Source organism: Carex rostrata, chromosome 7 (assembly GCF_964058835.1).
Source record: "Carex rostrata chromosome 7, lpCarRost1.2, whole genome shotgun sequence".
Classification (NCBI taxonomy): Eukaryota; Viridiplantae; Streptophyta; class Magnoliopsida; order Poales; family Cyperaceae; genus Carex; species Carex rostrata.
In genome coordinates this window covers 1,973,735-1,991,432 of record NC_135924.1, presented here as the reverse complement: position 1 = coordinate 1,991,432, position 17,698 = coordinate 1,973,735, and the positions used below count along the sequence as shown (strand labels likewise).

At 31.3% G+C, this 17,698-nt stretch overlaps 1 protein-coding gene and 1 pseudogene across 2 annotated transcripts in view; one reads left to right on the top strand and one right to left on the bottom strand.

The window, feature by feature from the left end:
• LOC144557205 (disease resistance protein RPP13-like) overlaps positions 1 to 17,698 on the top strand; it is a 49,112-nt gene that overhangs the window by 18,741 nt on the left and 12,673 nt on the right. The window lies entirely within an intron of this gene.
• On the bottom strand, positions 13,442 to 14,699 carry LOC144557209 (proteasome subunit beta type-6-like; annotated as a pseudogene). The gene is made up of 4 exons (XR_013512554.1): positions 14,588 to 14,699; positions 14,414 to 14,483; positions 14,221 to 14,295; positions 13,442 to 13,739 (listed from the first exon to the last, which is right to left on the bottom strand). The product of XR_013512554.1 is annotated as a proteasome subunit beta type-6-like (transcript).

The following is a 17,698-nucleotide window of genomic DNA, read 5'->3' as shown; positions in this document are numbered from 1 at the left end:
TAATTTCATCCTATAAGAACAATTCAATTGGTGAAACCCACATTCCAACAAATTACACTGAACAATAATCAAACAACTTAGATGCTTATTTCTAAAGAAAACATACCCAGTTATGTACCACTGCTAGATGATTGCGGTTCTCTTGAAAGTTGTCAGAGATTTCTACCCTAAAATGTCAGAGATGAATAAAAATTAAGCATCTCAAAAATACCTGAGAAGTGATACTGTCCCTTATTATTATTCATTTCCTTCTCCTTTGATTTTTTTACTTTGGAGCAAATTCAAGGATAAATTAAGTGGTACAATTTCTTGAGGCAGTTTGGATTCAACGAGTACAAAATTGACCTCGTCTCATCTTTTGAAAATGACAAAAATAATAAATTCCCTGTTGCTAATGATATGTTTAACACTTCTTTGAAAGAGATTGGAATTAATTTCTTTGCTACTTTGTGATTTGTCTTATCTTTTAAATTCGGCCTACAAAGACTAAAATTAACTACTTTGTGATAGGCCATAAAAATGTAACATCTTACCAAATGAGCGGAGATGGACGGGCTTCCCAAAAATCAGAGGAAAGGGGCGCGCTGCCGTAGAATCAAAGGAGGCGGAGAGGGGCGTGCGCTTCAACGTATCAGACTTCAGTATCGTATAACCAGAGGAGGCGACTTGGCGGAGGGGCATGTGTTTAGCATAGGAATTAATCAGAAAAGAAGGGATTTTGGGGAGGCAAAGAGACAAAGAGAGGGCAGGAGTAACTCAAGGGTAAGGAGATTTTTTGCTCTGCTGGGACCCAGAAGGTTATTTTGACAAAGATTTTGAAGAGAAGGTATTTTAGCAAAATTTTTTGAAAAGTAGGTTATTTTGTAAAATTTCCCATTAATAAAATGAGTTAGTTTTGATGGGTAAATAACTAATTTTCAAATTTAGATGGGTAAATATCTAATTTAAGAAGTTATGATGGGTATATATCTAAATTTCTCGTGCTATAAAAAGACGGGGAAAGCATACTTCGTACAAACAAAAAATATTGTTGCATAAATTTTCTTAAATTTATACAGCGTGCAGCATATATATAAAGTTTTAAAAAAAGCACTCTTACAGTCATGCTATATCTACCGAATTTTTTATTAATATCCAAATTTAATATTAAATTTCAAAAAATAACCGCATTAGCAACGTTTCTCGAAATATACCCTTTCCGGAAATTTTTTTTCCGGAAACAGAGGCTACTTCCGGAAATTTTTTTTCCGGAAACAGGCTATTTCCGGAAATTTTTTTTCCGAAAACAGCACAGACTACAAATGGCGCTGTATGCCGCTCGTCCCCGTCCCCATCACACCCCATCACATTTCAGCGTTTTTCAAGGTATTTTTTTTATTTTTTTTATTTAATTTATTTAATTTATTTAATTTATTTAATTTATTTAATTTATTTAATTTATTTAATTTATTTAATTTATTTAATTTATTTAATTTATTTAATTTATTTAATTTATTTAATTTATTTAATTTATTTAATTTATTTAATTTATTTAATTTATTTAATTTATTTAATTTATTTAATTTATTTAATTTATTTAATTTATTTAATTTATTTAATTTATTTAATTTATTTAATTTATTTAATTTATTTAATTTATTTAATTTATTTAATTTATTTAATTTATTTAATTTATTTAATTTATTTAATTTATTTAATTTATTTAATTTATTTAATTTATTTAATTTATTTAATTTATTTAATTTATTTAATTTATTTAATTTATTTAATTTATTTAATTTATTTAATTTATTTAATTTATTTAATTTATTTAATTTTAAATGGTTTAAAATAATGTCCAAATAATTTAGGAAATACCGAATGGTCTAGAATAATTTAGAAAATACCAAAATGGTTTAGAATAATTTAGAAAATACCGAAATAGTCTAGAATTGTTTAGAAATTACCGAAATGGTGTAGAATAATTTAAAAAATACCAAAATGGTGTAGAATAATTTAGAAAAATACCAAAAAAGTGTAGAATAATTTAGAAAAATACCCAAATAGTGTAGAATAATTTAGAAAATACCAAAGTAGTGTAGAATAATTTAGAAAATACCGAAATAGTCTATAATTGTTTAGAAATTACCGAAATGGTGTAGAATAATTTAAAAAATACCAACATAGTCTAGAATAATTTAGAAAATACCAAATGATGTAGAAAATTACCTTAGTAATATAGAAAATTGTTCGATTAATTTAAATTTTTTTTAGGAATCTCTTTTCCTTTCGGGTCCCTTTCGGAGCTCTGATTGTCTGATCGATCGGATCTGCGATTTAGGTTTTTACATTTGAATTTTTTTTATTTTAATTTAAAATATAATTAATGAGTTCATTTTAATGGTTTAGAATATTGTCTGATTAATTTAGAAAATACCAAAATGATGTATAATAATTTAGAAAAATACCAAAATAGTGTAGAATAATTTAGAAATTTTCTAAATGGTGTAGAATAATTTAGAAAATACCAAATGGTGTAGAATAATTTAGAAAATACCGAAATAGTCTAGAATTGTTTAGAAATTACCGAAATGGTGTAGAATAATTTAAAAAATACCAAAATAGTTTACAATAATTTAAAAAATACCAAATGGTGTAGAAAATTATTTTAGTAATGTAGAAAATTGTTCAATTAATTTAAATTTTTTTTAGGAATCTCTTTTCCTTTCGGGTCCCTTTCGAAACTCTGATTGTCTGATCGATAGGATCTGCGATTCAGGTTTTTATATTTGTACTTTTTTAATTTTAATTTAAAATATAATTAATTAGTTCATTTTAATGGTTAAGAATATTGACTGATTAATTTAGAAAATGCCAAAATGATGTACAATAATTTAGAAAAATAACAAAATGATGTAGAATAATTTGAAAAAATTTAAGGTGATTTACAATATTGTTCGAATTTTGTAGTATGGCAGACCCAGTACTTAAGCATAGATTTAGCCCCCTGTTGTGGATAGTTCACGGTAATCACAGGATATCTGAGGCGTCTAAGGAGGTAAACATTTACTTATTTCGTTTTTCATAATTCTGTAAGTAATCAAATAAATATTGTAATTAATTTTTTTCTTATTTTAGAGTAAAGAGATTTTAACCGTGAGACATTATCGGCACAAATGCGAGTATAATGAGAGGTACGCACCGTTTTTAATTCGAATGGGCTTATATCAGCTCGCGACATTGCCCGATATCGCCCTCGATGCGGCCCTCATTCATGGACTTGTCGAGCAGTGGCGTCCGGAGACGCACACTTTTCATCTTCCATTCGGAGAGATGACAGGTATTAACTAATGTAAATATATATTTTTTTTGATTCCTTACTGACAAGTCAAATATATTACAGTTTCTCTGGAGGATGTGAGTTGTCTCTGGGGTTTGCCTATTACGGGGGAGCCGATAACGGGATTTACAAACTCGGCGAGTTTTCAAGGCCGACTGTATGAGTTGCTGGGGGTGAAAGATGATGAAGTGAAGGGGTTCATGAAGAAGAGGGGAAATGATACGTACGACATGCTTATCGCCAAAAAAGTTGTCCGTGAGCGCTTCAAAACATTACCAACAGATGCGAACGACGAACAATTGAAATGGTTAGTATTTTTTTATTTACAACCTTATTCGTATTTGATATTTTTAATAATGTACTCACATTTTAAAATTGACGGTTAGGTATGTCCGTGGATTTCTCCTCGACATGCTAGGGAATACAATGTTTGCTGACAGTAGCGGGGACGGAATACCGCTGTGGTATCTCGGCATGATTGAAAACTTGGACGAGCCGAGAAAGTACAACTGGGGTGGAGCTGTTCTCGCTTATTTATATAGAAATCTATGCCTCGCATCCAGTCATTCATGCAAAAGCATGCATGGTCCCACCATGCTTCTGCAACACTGGTCGTGGACCCGATTTCAAATTCACCGGCCGTTACCGGGATCTCAACCGAATTGGGGCGCAGAAACAGAAGATACATGTCCATCATTTGCTGACATGTGGAAAAGCCCACACAATTGGGAAAACTCGTCCCATAGTGCAACCTCCGGTCCAACTATTCCTCGCGACCAGATTCAGAAACTGACGGATAACATGGTCAATTGGCAGCCATATGCATCTGTTTACCACAACCTTTCGAGAACAACCCGGGCGGACCAGGTACATTGTAGTAAAGTCATATTCTTTCTTTCATTTATGTCATCACATTTATAATTTGTACCTAACATTGCAACTCTAAATTTGTCAGCCGTTCTCCTTGTACCGCGGTCCTCTTATTTTTTATTGGATTGTTGAGCATCACAATCCTGATCACTGCATGCGACAGTTCGGAAGATGGCAACAGATAGAGCCACCGCTTCCCCAGGATGCAATCGAGCACCAAGAGCTGCACAAGTAATATTCGCAAATCATATGTGGTTTACTTATTTTAAAGTACTTATTTACTTATTTATTCTACTAACCTTGTAAACAGGTTGAAATCGGGCTCAAAGAAAAATGCCAACTGGGCGCAAGTGCACTGTCGGCATGTAAACGATGCAACACATTATGCAGATCATGTGTACGAAGTAGGTCATCCGTGGGATATAAATGACCTCCTAAGATATCGTAAATGGTACCAGGAGACATGCATGGCATCCGTCTATCTGTTTGGCCAGCACGTGGTGGGGATGGATCGTAATGTTCCAGTTCCAAGAGACGAGCACTCCAAGTCTGGATACATTCCCAGCGGATCGACATTTGTTCGAAATCAGTTTCGAGATCACACAATACTTAGTTCCTGGATTGTTTCTCTTGATGGCTTCCAATAGTGGAATAAGCAAGTTGTACGAGTTCTCCCAACTCCCAAATAGATTTGCAATAGCAAGCTCACAACCTCTCCATAATTTGTTGTACTTGGGGGTTATCTTATCATATTTCATCATGACGATATCTCAAATATGATTTATAGAAGAGCACACGTCCCTTCTAATGGTCTTATCAATCGCAAGGGCAACCATCTCTGCTGTAAGCTGACAATGATCAGTACGTGTTGCCGATACTGTACACATATGGGGAAGTGCTTGTTTGGTAATAATCCAAGATTCTGAAAGACCGTTCTGCTTTGCGGACACCTTAAATTTACAAAAAACATCTCTGCACCCCACCTCGTAACATCTAGGTTCGCTCCTAATAACCCTGCACTCACAATTATTTTCAAGATGAAACTCATTGATTGCTATCTTTAGAGCCGTTTTCGACTCATAAAATACACCTTTAGCCAATGGATTATCTGTCATTTTTTTTGAGCTGCCGAAAAAATCGACATCCGCAGGCTGAAAACCGGATATGTCATTAAAACTGTCAACCGGATGTGTCATATTTTCCCGACCAGTAATCAGGTACTGTGATTGACGGGACTGTGCTTGTGACTAATTGGGCTGTCCGATATCATCATCGGAACCCGACGACTCACCGGAGAGCATCTCATCTCCACTCGCCAAACTATCAGAATCAATTGCATCCACAGGTACATGCGAATAATCGCGTACATGTCTGCGGACCGCACTGGAACTGGGTCGGGATCTCATTGGTATATCCACAGAGTGCCGACTGGTACTAGGTCGGGATCTAACTGGTATTAGGTCTTGATCCACATGATTCTGACTGCTACTAGGTCGGGATATAACTGGTTGATCCATAGAGTTGCTACCGGTACTGGGTCCGGTTCTCATTCTTACATCCACAGAGTACCGACCGGTGGTAGGTCGGGATCTAACTGGTTTTGGCTCGGGTTCCACAGGATTCTGACTGGTACTGGGTCGGGATCGAGGTTCAGGAATCTGACTAGTACAGTTCGGTTCCAATTCTACATATAACTCCATAATCTTGAACCTTTGTGAAAAAGACGACACAATTCCTAAAATCATTTCGAATGATTGTTGGTCCATTACCGGTACTAATTGATAGTCACGTTGTCCATCAGTGGACATATTAAACCTGGCTTGAATTTCCAGATTTGCTTGACTAGCATTGTACCCAACAAATTTATAAATCTCATTCTGAAGATAATCAAAATTGTGGTTCACGGTTAGCGGTAATGAGTATTTAGCTCGGGTACTGTAATAGACCCCGTCATCATTATATTGGATTTCCCCTCCAGTATAAATTTTCGCACAAATAGTTGTCATTTTTAATTTCGATTGGTCTGGCAATTTCAAAAATAACAACATATAATTAATTAAAAATTGTGTTGCCATTGGTAAAAATATTCTAGACAATTTTCAATAATTATTCTACACTATTTTGGAATTTCATAAATTAATAGGGCAACATTCTAAACTATATTGGAATTTTTTAAATTATTATAAACCATTTTGGAAGGTTGTAAACAATTCTAAATTTTCTGGACAATATTATAAAAAATAAAATTTTTTTTTGGAATGAAGTAATTAATTATAAATTAAATTAAAAATAACATAAAGAAAATAAAATTACCTCAATCGAAAACCGGTCGATCTGACTGTCAGAGCTCCGTAAGGAATCCGAAAAGCAAAAAGTTCCTAAAACAATTCTAAATCATTTCAGAATTAATAAAATTATTTTAGAATTAATAAAACTTTTAAATTTATTGTGCACCATTTTTTTTTCAATTAATATGACAATATTCAGAATTTAAATAATTTCAAATTAAATAGTTACATATTTAAATAATTACAAATTAAATACTTCTAAATTTAAATTATAAATAAAATAAATTTAAATTACAAATAAATTAAATTTAAATTATAAATAAATGAAATTAAAATTATAAATTAATGAAATTAAAATTATAAATTACTTAAATTTAAAATATAAATAAATTAAATTATAAATAATAAATTAATTAAATTTAAATTATAAATAAATTAAAACTTACTGTGAGAGAGCGGGTGATGTGAAAGCGACGACACTCTGCGAATTTATAAACTAAATTCAATGCATTTTCGGAAAAAAAATTTCCGGAAATTCCGTCTATTTCCGGAAAAAAATTTCCGGATTTAGCCGGTTTCCGGAAATTTTTTTTCTGGAAATAGGGGCTGTTTCCGGAAAATTTTTTTCCGGAAAGGGTACATTTCGAAAAATGATGGTCATGCGGGTATTTTTTGAAATTTAATATTAAACTTGGATATTAATAAAAAATTCGGCTATATCTAGGTGTCAAGCAGCACGCCAGATAATGAGGCTCTAGTTGATCATTATTTATTATATAGTACTTAGTTCACACTTCACGGCGCACTGACAGCTGCTTATTTGTATTTAATGGCAGATCTCGAGGTCTACTAACTTTCATTTGTTTAATTAAGCTGATTCGTTCGGGTTCATATTACATATTTGCACTCAGCTACTCATACTACAAATATATCTCATTATCTGTCAGAATAGAAAATAACATTTGTTGAGAATATATATACCAATATAAATTATTATTTTTAACCATATCAGTATTACCGACAAAAAATATTCATGATAATACCACTAACAAAAAAACACTTTTACCTTCACAGATAGTGAGGATATGATATTATATATATGAAACTAGCTTGTGAATTTGACAAGATTGTCTTCATCTCTGCACGTACGGGGACTGTACACCGACAGAACTTGTCATCAAACAAGAATAGGAACTAGCTAGCAGAGGTTTTGACCGAAATTTTTATTAATAGAAAAATAAATAAATAAATATTCACAATGGAGAAAAAAAACATAAAATTGAGATCTACGAAAAACGTGATAGTTTATAACGTCTAGAGGACATTATAAACTATCACGTCTTGGTTAGTCTGCTCTAATTACTCTCTAATTAAATTGTAGAAAAAAAAGTTCTGGACTTCATAGAATTTTTAAAAATCATTGTTTTATCAAATGGTGCAGAATTGTTTGGAAACAACAATTTTGTACACATCTTAATTAATACTAAAAAAGATCCAAAACATGTAAACTTTGGTCTCCAAATACATTTTAATTAATATGGAGATCAGGTTGAATGATTAGGATCGACTGTTTGGACTTTTAAACCTCACAAATAACATATTAACATATGGTGTTAAGATATCTCACACTAAAATGGTGTAAATTGGATCCATCCTCTTGTATATATTTCATGAATGTTGAATGAGTATATATGATTGATATTTGTATGTTGTGTTAAATACTTATTGAATTATCTATGTGTAATACTCTATGTTTAATGGCTAGCAAATATGGGTGCTAGAAAATTATAAATCTTTAAAAAAATCAAAACAAATACAGTTCTAAATAAGAAAACGTGTATGGGTGCCAAATCAAACACGGATGCTTTATAGAAGTCGTGTATATAATCCTTGTTATTGTACATGGTGACTTAATTGTGTAGAAATCACCTTATTCAGCTCCTTTTTTTTTTTTTATACCTGACATGGTTCATTTTTTTTATCCTTGTATGTTAGTACTATATAGACACGATTCAGAAACTGTGTATAATGTTCCCTCTTATTCCTACACAACGCTCACTGACATGGTCGTGTAACCAGGTGTCATTAGATTTTCAGACCGTGTAGAGTCGCGTTTTCTGTAGTACTGAAGGGCAATTACATATGAAAAAAATGTTATATATTTGTATTCTCTAGCCATAATGGATTCCGACTTTGTAAAGCCGAAAACACCCTCACAGTTATACAGAGTGTTGTAAATATTTCTAAATCATTCCACGTAATTTTAGATCTCCTCAAAGTTATACAGAGTGTTGCATACTTCGTAAAGACACTGTCATAATAAAGTGGTCATACTTCGTAAAACTAAATATTTGGATATAAAATTTTCAATAATGTTGCATAATTTTTCTTAAATTTATACATAGTGCAGCATATATAAAATTTTAAAAAGTAGTCTTACAGTCATGATATCCATGTGTCATGCAGCATGCGCGATGCGCGCCAGATAATGAGGCTCCAGTTGATCATTATTTATTATATTGTACTTAGTTCACACTTCATGGCGCACTGCAAGCTGCTTATTTGTATTTAATGGTAGATCTCGAGGTCTACTAACTTTATTTGTTTAATTAAGTTGATTTGTTCGAGTTCATATCACATATCTGCACTCAGCTGTTTATACTAAAAGTATTTCTATGTGCTAAGATAAAAAATAACTATTGCCAAAGGTACATCAATATAAATTGTTATTTCCGAACATATCAGTATCCGCGAAGATACTGTCCAGATACCAATATAAATCGTTTGAGTTCATATTTCTGAACGGCATGAGTATCCGCGAAGACATTGTTAGAGAAAGACACTTTTATTCACACAGATAATGAGATTTGATATATATGGAACTAGCTTGAGGATTTTACAAGATTGTCTTCATCACTTCACAATCTGTCGCGGTAATGTACACCGACCGAACTTGCCATCAAAGAAGAATAGGAACTAGATAGCAGAGGTTTTGATCAGGAGGAAGTAATAATCTTCTTCCATACGAATTTCGACGTATTTATCATTTAATTGCATGTTCTATGTATTGCCTTCCTTCCTGCTGTTTTCTCAGTTTGATATGTCCTTTGGTAATGTCATTAGAACGGTTAATTAATAGAGCCAATTTGAATAGAGAATGCAACACTTGTTACATTGGAATCTAATAAAATGAATGTTATAAGGACATGTTTGTAAATAATGACATATACTGTGTTTGTTAGTATCGTGAACCTAGGCTCTTTTCATGAAAATTATATTGGCACTTTGCTCTGAACGGAAAAACATAAACAATACTGGAGAAGCACTAGATGTTAAAGTATTAAAGCATATCAATTTTAGTTAGAACTTAAGAAAAAACAAAGAAGAAGACGACGTAGGGCCAATAAATTCACTCGTGAACAAATCGAACCCAAAGAAGCTAAGATTGGGACCAAAGGATAGGTACCGGCCGATCTTCAATAAACTTGCTTGACTTGATATACAATAGAGAACGGTGAAAAATACTTGTTAGTGCAGAGGAGTGGGAGTGCTTCGTTTGATATCCACGTGAGATGCTGGTGGGCATTGGAGATCAAATCCTAACTATTCAATCAAAGAACGGTTTGATCTTTGAGAAAAGAATTCTGAAGGGTAAAATTGTCTGTGAAATATTTTATGAATATTAGTCTATATTTTTTATGGAAAAAAAATTAAGAATCGGTATATTAATAACTAGATAATGTTTGGATGAGAAAATAGTTTATTTTTAATTTTGAATGGAGAAAATTATATTTTAAGAAGTTATAATATTAATTAATGGACATATATCTACATTTCTTTTTAGATAAATGAAAGAATACACACCTCGATATTTGTTTTTTTTAATACGGGTGATTTGAACTCGATTTGAACGGCAAAATTGGGATTCAAATCTGCTCCTTTTCTTAATAGCACCCTCCTATTCTTTCATTTGAACCGTTCAAAATTGATTATATGGCTTCCATTACATCTTATTCGTTTTAATAGATTATATTAATATAAAAGAAAAAAAGTAATTGAATCCGTATGATTAATTTTGAACAGTTCGGATGGAAAAATAGGAGAGTGCTCATTTCCTCAAGAAAATGAACATATTTGAATTCGGCAAAATTAAACAAATGAATTAATATATGCACCTCGAGATTTGCTTTTTTAATACGAGTGCCGATAAAGTCGATCAAAACTCGACAAGACTGACAAAATTAAATAAATGAATGAATGCATGCATCTCAACACACAACACCAATGACCAATCTCTACTAATTAATTAAGATTTGCATGTATCAATTTTCATCATTCCTTGGTTTATTTAGGATATCCAACAAAGAAATATATATCTAATTTAGGTGTAAACTTATCAGATATTAATCATTTAATCTATAAGCTTTACATCCATAAATCTTAGATAAATATATTAGAATATTTCTCATTCCATATCCCATATGGTATCAATTCTATTTCCTTTGATTGAATTATTTTAGAAAAAAACTACGGTTGAAAAGTATATCCTGTAAGGATATATAAAAGTCAGCTTAACCTATACTTGATTGAACTATGTCTAACAAAGTTCAAATCTTCTTCTTGAAGAAATGAGTTGTATTGTATCACAATTACACACCCTTTCAAGTATTTATTACTTCGACTAGATCTCAAGACCTTAATATTCCAAATCATTGATTGTTAACTTCATTCTCAAATTCTTTGAGCCTCTGAAAGAATTATTGCTTATGCTGTATTGAATACAAATAACCATATTTACTAAAATTATTAGTAAATTATGAAGTATTGAAATCATTTTATGGCATTTATTGCTTATTTAAATATATATATACATTACCTTTGTATATATAATAAGACATTCATCATTTTCATCCTTCTGGATAAAAGATATTTTAGTTATACTTTGCCAATAAGATTTGTATGTATCAATTGATTCTAAATCAAATTGACCAAAATATTATTGTTTAAGCAATTTTTAATGCATTTCTTATTAATATGACCGAAGTTGTTATGCCATTTCAGAGTCCAACTCTAATGATTGGTCTTGATATAATTTGTACATGGGCGCTTTCTAAAATAAAGATCATTCAACCATTGGATGATTGATAGAACACATTATCTCTGACTAACAAACAAACACTGTTTCATTGTAAATCAAACATTTAAATAGTTACATAGATATGTTTCTAAAATATAGAAAGTGAAATACATTCAGCCCATTACAAATTTCATTGCCCTTTTCTTTCTTTCTTTTCTTGCCTTTCTCTTTTTCGCCTTTCTTGTCATTTTCTTTTTCTTCCTAGTTGACAATGACTTCATGTCAACCTCTACATCTTTGAGCATTTCATAAAGATCTGCTAGACTTATCTCCATCTTCCTTAGATATGCTACATATCTATCATAGCAAGGAGGAAGAGAACATAGCACCATGCTCTTTGCCAATATGGTTAGGGATGAACTTTTATAATTTTTGAAAATTTTTTACTATTTTTTAAGATGGGTAAAAAATCACTGTTTTTTTAACGGTTCAAAAACAGTGATTTTGTACCTATCTTAAAAAATAATAAATAAATTCCAAAAATTATAAAATTTGATCTCCATGCATATTTTAGTATAAATATTATATTGAATGGTTCGGATTGACAATTTAGACTTTGAAAACGAAGATATAAAATATGAGGTATGATGAGATATGAAAAATATGAGACATTAGAACCCTCCTCAAATAAAGATGAACTTCAATTTTTCTATATACAGTAAGGTCCTTTCAGAATACTATCAGAATATTTAAATGTAAATACCAATAGCAAAATTAAAATTTTGGATTCCAAACTATAAAAACATGAGCGTCGTGTACCTTCTTTTTTGTTTTAATGGCAAGAAGGTACTATTTATTTGTTGGGACCCAAATAAAATTATTTTTGTAAAATAGCAAAGTATTTTACCATAGGATTTATGATTTGTTATAATTTAGTCGGAGTGAGACTATGGTATTATTTATATGATTTATATTCTAAACAATTAATTTAAATCGTTGAATATGATTTTCATATGAAAATATATTAAAAAATTAAATTTACAATTTCTAGAATATCTTTTATTATGTATATACATATAGAGGTTGGCTACTCTACTTGTATAAGCATATGAGGGCATATGCGTATAAGTTATTTTTGCTTTTTTAATTTTCAAATTGTCAATCTGAAGCGCTCAACATGTTTTCAATATTAATACGGGTTTGGAAACGAAATTTTACATTTTTTTGAACTTTCACTATTTTATAAGAATTTTTCAAAACAGTGTTTTAATATGGTAAAAAAATCTAAAAAAATGTCAAATTTCTTTCTAAAAACACTGTTTTGAAAAATTCCGAAAAAAAGTAAAAAAATTTAAAAACATGTAAAAATTTCATTTCCGAACATATATTAATATGGAGAACATGTTGAACGCTTCAGATTGACCATTTTGACATAGAAAACGCAAAAATAACTTATAAACACATGCCCTCATATGATTATGTAAGTACAGTAGCCAACCCCTCTCTCTATCTATATATATATATACTTTGTTCATGTCATAGTGGATGTACAACCAAAGCCTTTTTTCATACTACCAGTCTACCAATTTGTTTTTGCAATTTTAAAATTCAAATAGTAAAAAATGTTACAAAATATAGAATTTGAAAAACAGTAATTTTTAAAAATCGAATTTTAATATGGAGAACATGTTGAGTACTTCAAATTGACTATGTGAAGCTGAAAATATCTGCTAAAAAAGTTCATTTATTAATTTGTTTAGAATTGTTGAGTAAAGATTAGAATTTCCATTCCCAGGTACCAATCAGCACAAATCCCTGACAAACTAGATTACCAGAACTGTTAACCCATACCTAAACTACCAAACCACAAATGCTAAATAGTAAAAATACAAGAGGCTTAAAAAGATAATAAGAACAAATTCTACATCACTGTCATAAAATCTTGGTTTAGAAAGTTCAATCCATGTAATTTACTACACATGAGAAAAATCCAAGCATTGAACTGAGAAAAAAAAATGCACATAATTATCCTTACACATGAGAGAAATTTCGATCAAGTACTCATGGGCTCGGGTACCGAAGAAGAGAGGATATCAAGCAAGGAGTTTGTGGGCTCCAGTTCATCATGCCATAGAGGCAATGTATCCCCTCCGTAGAATTTTCTCGTCACACCTTCAGCATTAATCTGCAATAAACAAAATTTTACATTGCAGCTATTGATTATTTTTCATGTCTAAAACCCTAATTGCATGGGGCCCATTCGGCAAACCATTGAAAGAGGAGAAGTGCGGAAGAGTGGAATTTGAAATAAGCTTCAATTCCTCACTATTCCGTCATGTTAGGTTAATGATGAAAGAGTGGAAGAGTATTGTTAAACGGGTCAAATCCATCTCTTGGAAGGAGCTAATTCCTCTATTCCACCTTTTCCATGGAATATGGAATTGACTCATAGAGGAATAGAGGGACTAAAATGTAAAAAACAGGAGGTTGACTGCAAAAGTACAAATCCAATTTACTTTTCTCAATTCCTCAATTCCAATCACTTCTTTTCTTGTTTAGCGGAAATAGCACCTCTTTTCCACTATATTCCTCTATTTCACTCTTGCCGAATGGACCCCATGATTACTGACATGAGGGTGCACAAAAGCACACAAAAAAAGACTTACAGTAACAGTACGGACAACACCTCCACTTGCACCATCACGGACCATGGTCAGAGATGCCGCTTTTATCACCAGTTGCTTTTGTTTCAAGACAAATGAGAAAAAACAAGACAGATCATTAATTTCTTAATAAAATTGAAATAAAAAGGCTTAAAAAAAACACTAGTAAAATGTAAAAGTGTATTTCATTTCATGCCTCTGCTTCTTCGTGAGTCATCCCTTCCACGCTTGATCAAAAAAACCATGCAAATAGCTTGAACCTGAACCTGTCATTGTATCACATATTCACATCTAAGAAGTATGGCACATGCACATGAATTAAACACTCTGAGAAAATATAAAAGAATTGACAAAAATGGTGCCACTATACATTCAATGGAAAAGGGTTGCCTTAAAATGGTACCACCAAGAGGTACAGAATAAATCTGGCCTCCTTCATACTTGTCCCATCCTCCTACAATCACACCAGCTTGAAGCATGTTCTGACAAGTCAAACGTTCTCTAACATTAGAGCCACGGACTCGTCCAGTGCATATTTTACTCTTTCTATTTAGTATTTGTCATTGTCTTCTCTCTTTTTTTCTTTTATTGTATGTGCGCTTTGTATAATTATTTTACTATCATGTATCTATTGAAATTGAATCTGAGATTTCGATTGAATATTTTTATTCCTTTTTTCTCAGTAATTTCTCGTTCTTTTACTGGACCAATAAAATCCCACTAAAATAATATTGGACAACATTCAAGGTATCTAATTGTAGATCATTGTAGTCGTGGTCAAACAAGTATTTCTTTAATTAAGTTTCTTTAAAAAGCTGCTAACTGAGCTAAGAGATACATGGAATTGCGCCATTTATATTATGAAACTTTTTATCTTTTTGTTAATATATATTTTTTTTTGGGAACGAAATTGAGAAAATAACTAAGATTGTTAAAATCTCAAGGAAATAACAAGAATGAACATAAAATCCGCTTCTCATTTTGCCTTTTGTACTATATTTTGAATTTTATCTTAAAAATGAAACTATTTATTTGAGAAGGAATTTCATTTTTAAATGGAATGAAATACATCAGATAGAATGCGACATAAAAAATATATCAAATATTTTATAGGTTCCTTAATAAAATAATACATCAGATAGAATGTGACATTATTAAAAAAATATATATAATTTGCAGTCATATTGTTAAATTTGACAATAATATCAATTAACCGATCTGCTCTGTACATAGCATACCATGCATAGTCTCAATCGGAATCCATGTCCTATAGCTAATTAACAAGATATATCTGTTTAGATCCACACCGTCCGATCATAATCCGGATTCTGATCTAACAGTCAGATGTAACAAAATGTTACCTTAGAAGATATGAATTAGTCTCTCGATGGTTCAAAATTTAAAAAGAGTCAAAGGTCAAAGCGCATTAGGGACTTGATGCTTCATTGGTCTAAAAAGTGCCACGCACCACACTATTTTCTGCACACGTGGTCTAAAGATAAACAGCAATATAATGCCACGTCTGCTTCCCGTCTCTTCTCTCTCTCTCTCTTTCTCTCCCCCAAACACACTTAATTCAATTACGGAATCAGATTTCCTGCCCACCGGTGGGTAGGAAATTCCTGCCCCCAGAGTCACTGCGGGGTGGACCCAGTTACTGTTAAAGGGTTTAGGGTTAAAATAGTTTTGGGTTAAATGAAAGCATTGAGAGCCAAGTTTTTGATAGAATGTCTTAGTGATCTTCAAAAGAATCTATTAAGTAAAAGGTCTACACCTGCTAGTGAGACATGACAAACCTGAAGATATTATTCCTTCGATCACTGGCCAATATATATATATATATTGGCCCCTAAAATTTCAAATTTGATCTCTGATTGTCGTTCCTTTACATTGATTATACATCTGATAAAGGAACAGAGTGATGTTTTGCACATTGCATAAAGGAACAGAGTGATTACACATTGGAAAATAAAAGAATTATAAGAGAATAGCAAATTAAAATAGTAAATAATATAGAAGCACAAAAGTAAAGGAAGCGAGAGATGTTTTAGCATTATGTCATTATAAATCAAAGAGCTGTTCCTTGCTTCATAGCTTTCAATGCATTTATTATACGTAATTGTCTTGGTGACTATACATGTTAACTGCATATAAAGTCACTGTTTGGAGACCAAATTTTATATTTTTTGAATTTTTTTTACTATTTTTTTAGATTTATTGAAAATCACTGTTTTTGGATGGTCCAGAATTTTTAGATCAAGTGATTTTCTAAATATCTAAAAAAATAGTACAAAAATTTCAAAAAATATAAAATTTGGTCTCCAAACACATATTAATATGGAGAACAAGATGAACAGTTCGGATAGACCATAAGGATTTTGAAAACTCGAATATTGAGCCATAGCACGGACCAACCCGTGATATGCATAGTACCATAGACTCACTCAATATATTTTGTTTTGTGAAGAATTGAATGATATATATCTAACTATAGGATTCATTTTTAATATGTGTAGATTATTCTACATTTAAAAAAAAATAGGAACTTTTTGCTGGTCCTGTATACAAACTTTGTAAATATTATTAAATTAGGGTAAAACAATTTTATATTGTTTATTAAGTGAATGTTGAATAGTGAATCCCCTAATTTTGCTGGTCCTGTATATAAACTTTGTAAATATTATTAAATTAGGGTAAAACCATTTTATATTGTTTATTAAGTGAATGTTGCATAGTGAATCTTGTCCAATCCTCATATTGGTTGTATGAAATTTCTTCCGGATTCTTGGTTGAGCTTGTTGGCATAGTTCTGAAATTCAGAATCTGAATCAAAATCTAAATCGGATAGTTGATCATCGAATTGGAATCGGATGAATAAGTCAGAATCGGATTGGAAACTTGAATTTTTTTGGCAGAAACTTGTTTTGTAATCAAAATATAGGAAAATATTTGTAAAAAAAAAAATTAATTTGTATGAAAACTATATAGACAAAAAATATACTCAAATAATTCAGTAATTATATAATATATTATAAGATTACAAATAGAACACGCCTATAATTTATGCATAGAAAAATAAGATTACATTGGCAATATAAATTTAGTGCAGGATTATCTTGACAATGTATGTGTTAAGTTTTTTCTCTAGTTCAAATTCTATTTGCATAATTTGATTTTTTTTTTTTTTGTGATTTGACGTCATAGATCAAGAATTGTCAGGAAAAACGTAAAATAACCAAAGGACTAGGCCTGACTCGGGCTTTACTCGGTCTAACTCGGCTTGAAAATTGGATAACTCGGCCAAGTCACAAACTGTTTGTTAAGATTACACTCGATTCCAGCATAACTTGGGGATCAAGCCGAATCATCTAGAAGATCTATATCTACTCAAAAAAAGGAAATAATAAATTGAAGGATATCAATCATATCTAGTAAAATAGGTAATAGATAGTATTTGATTATTTGTTATTAATTCTAAGGA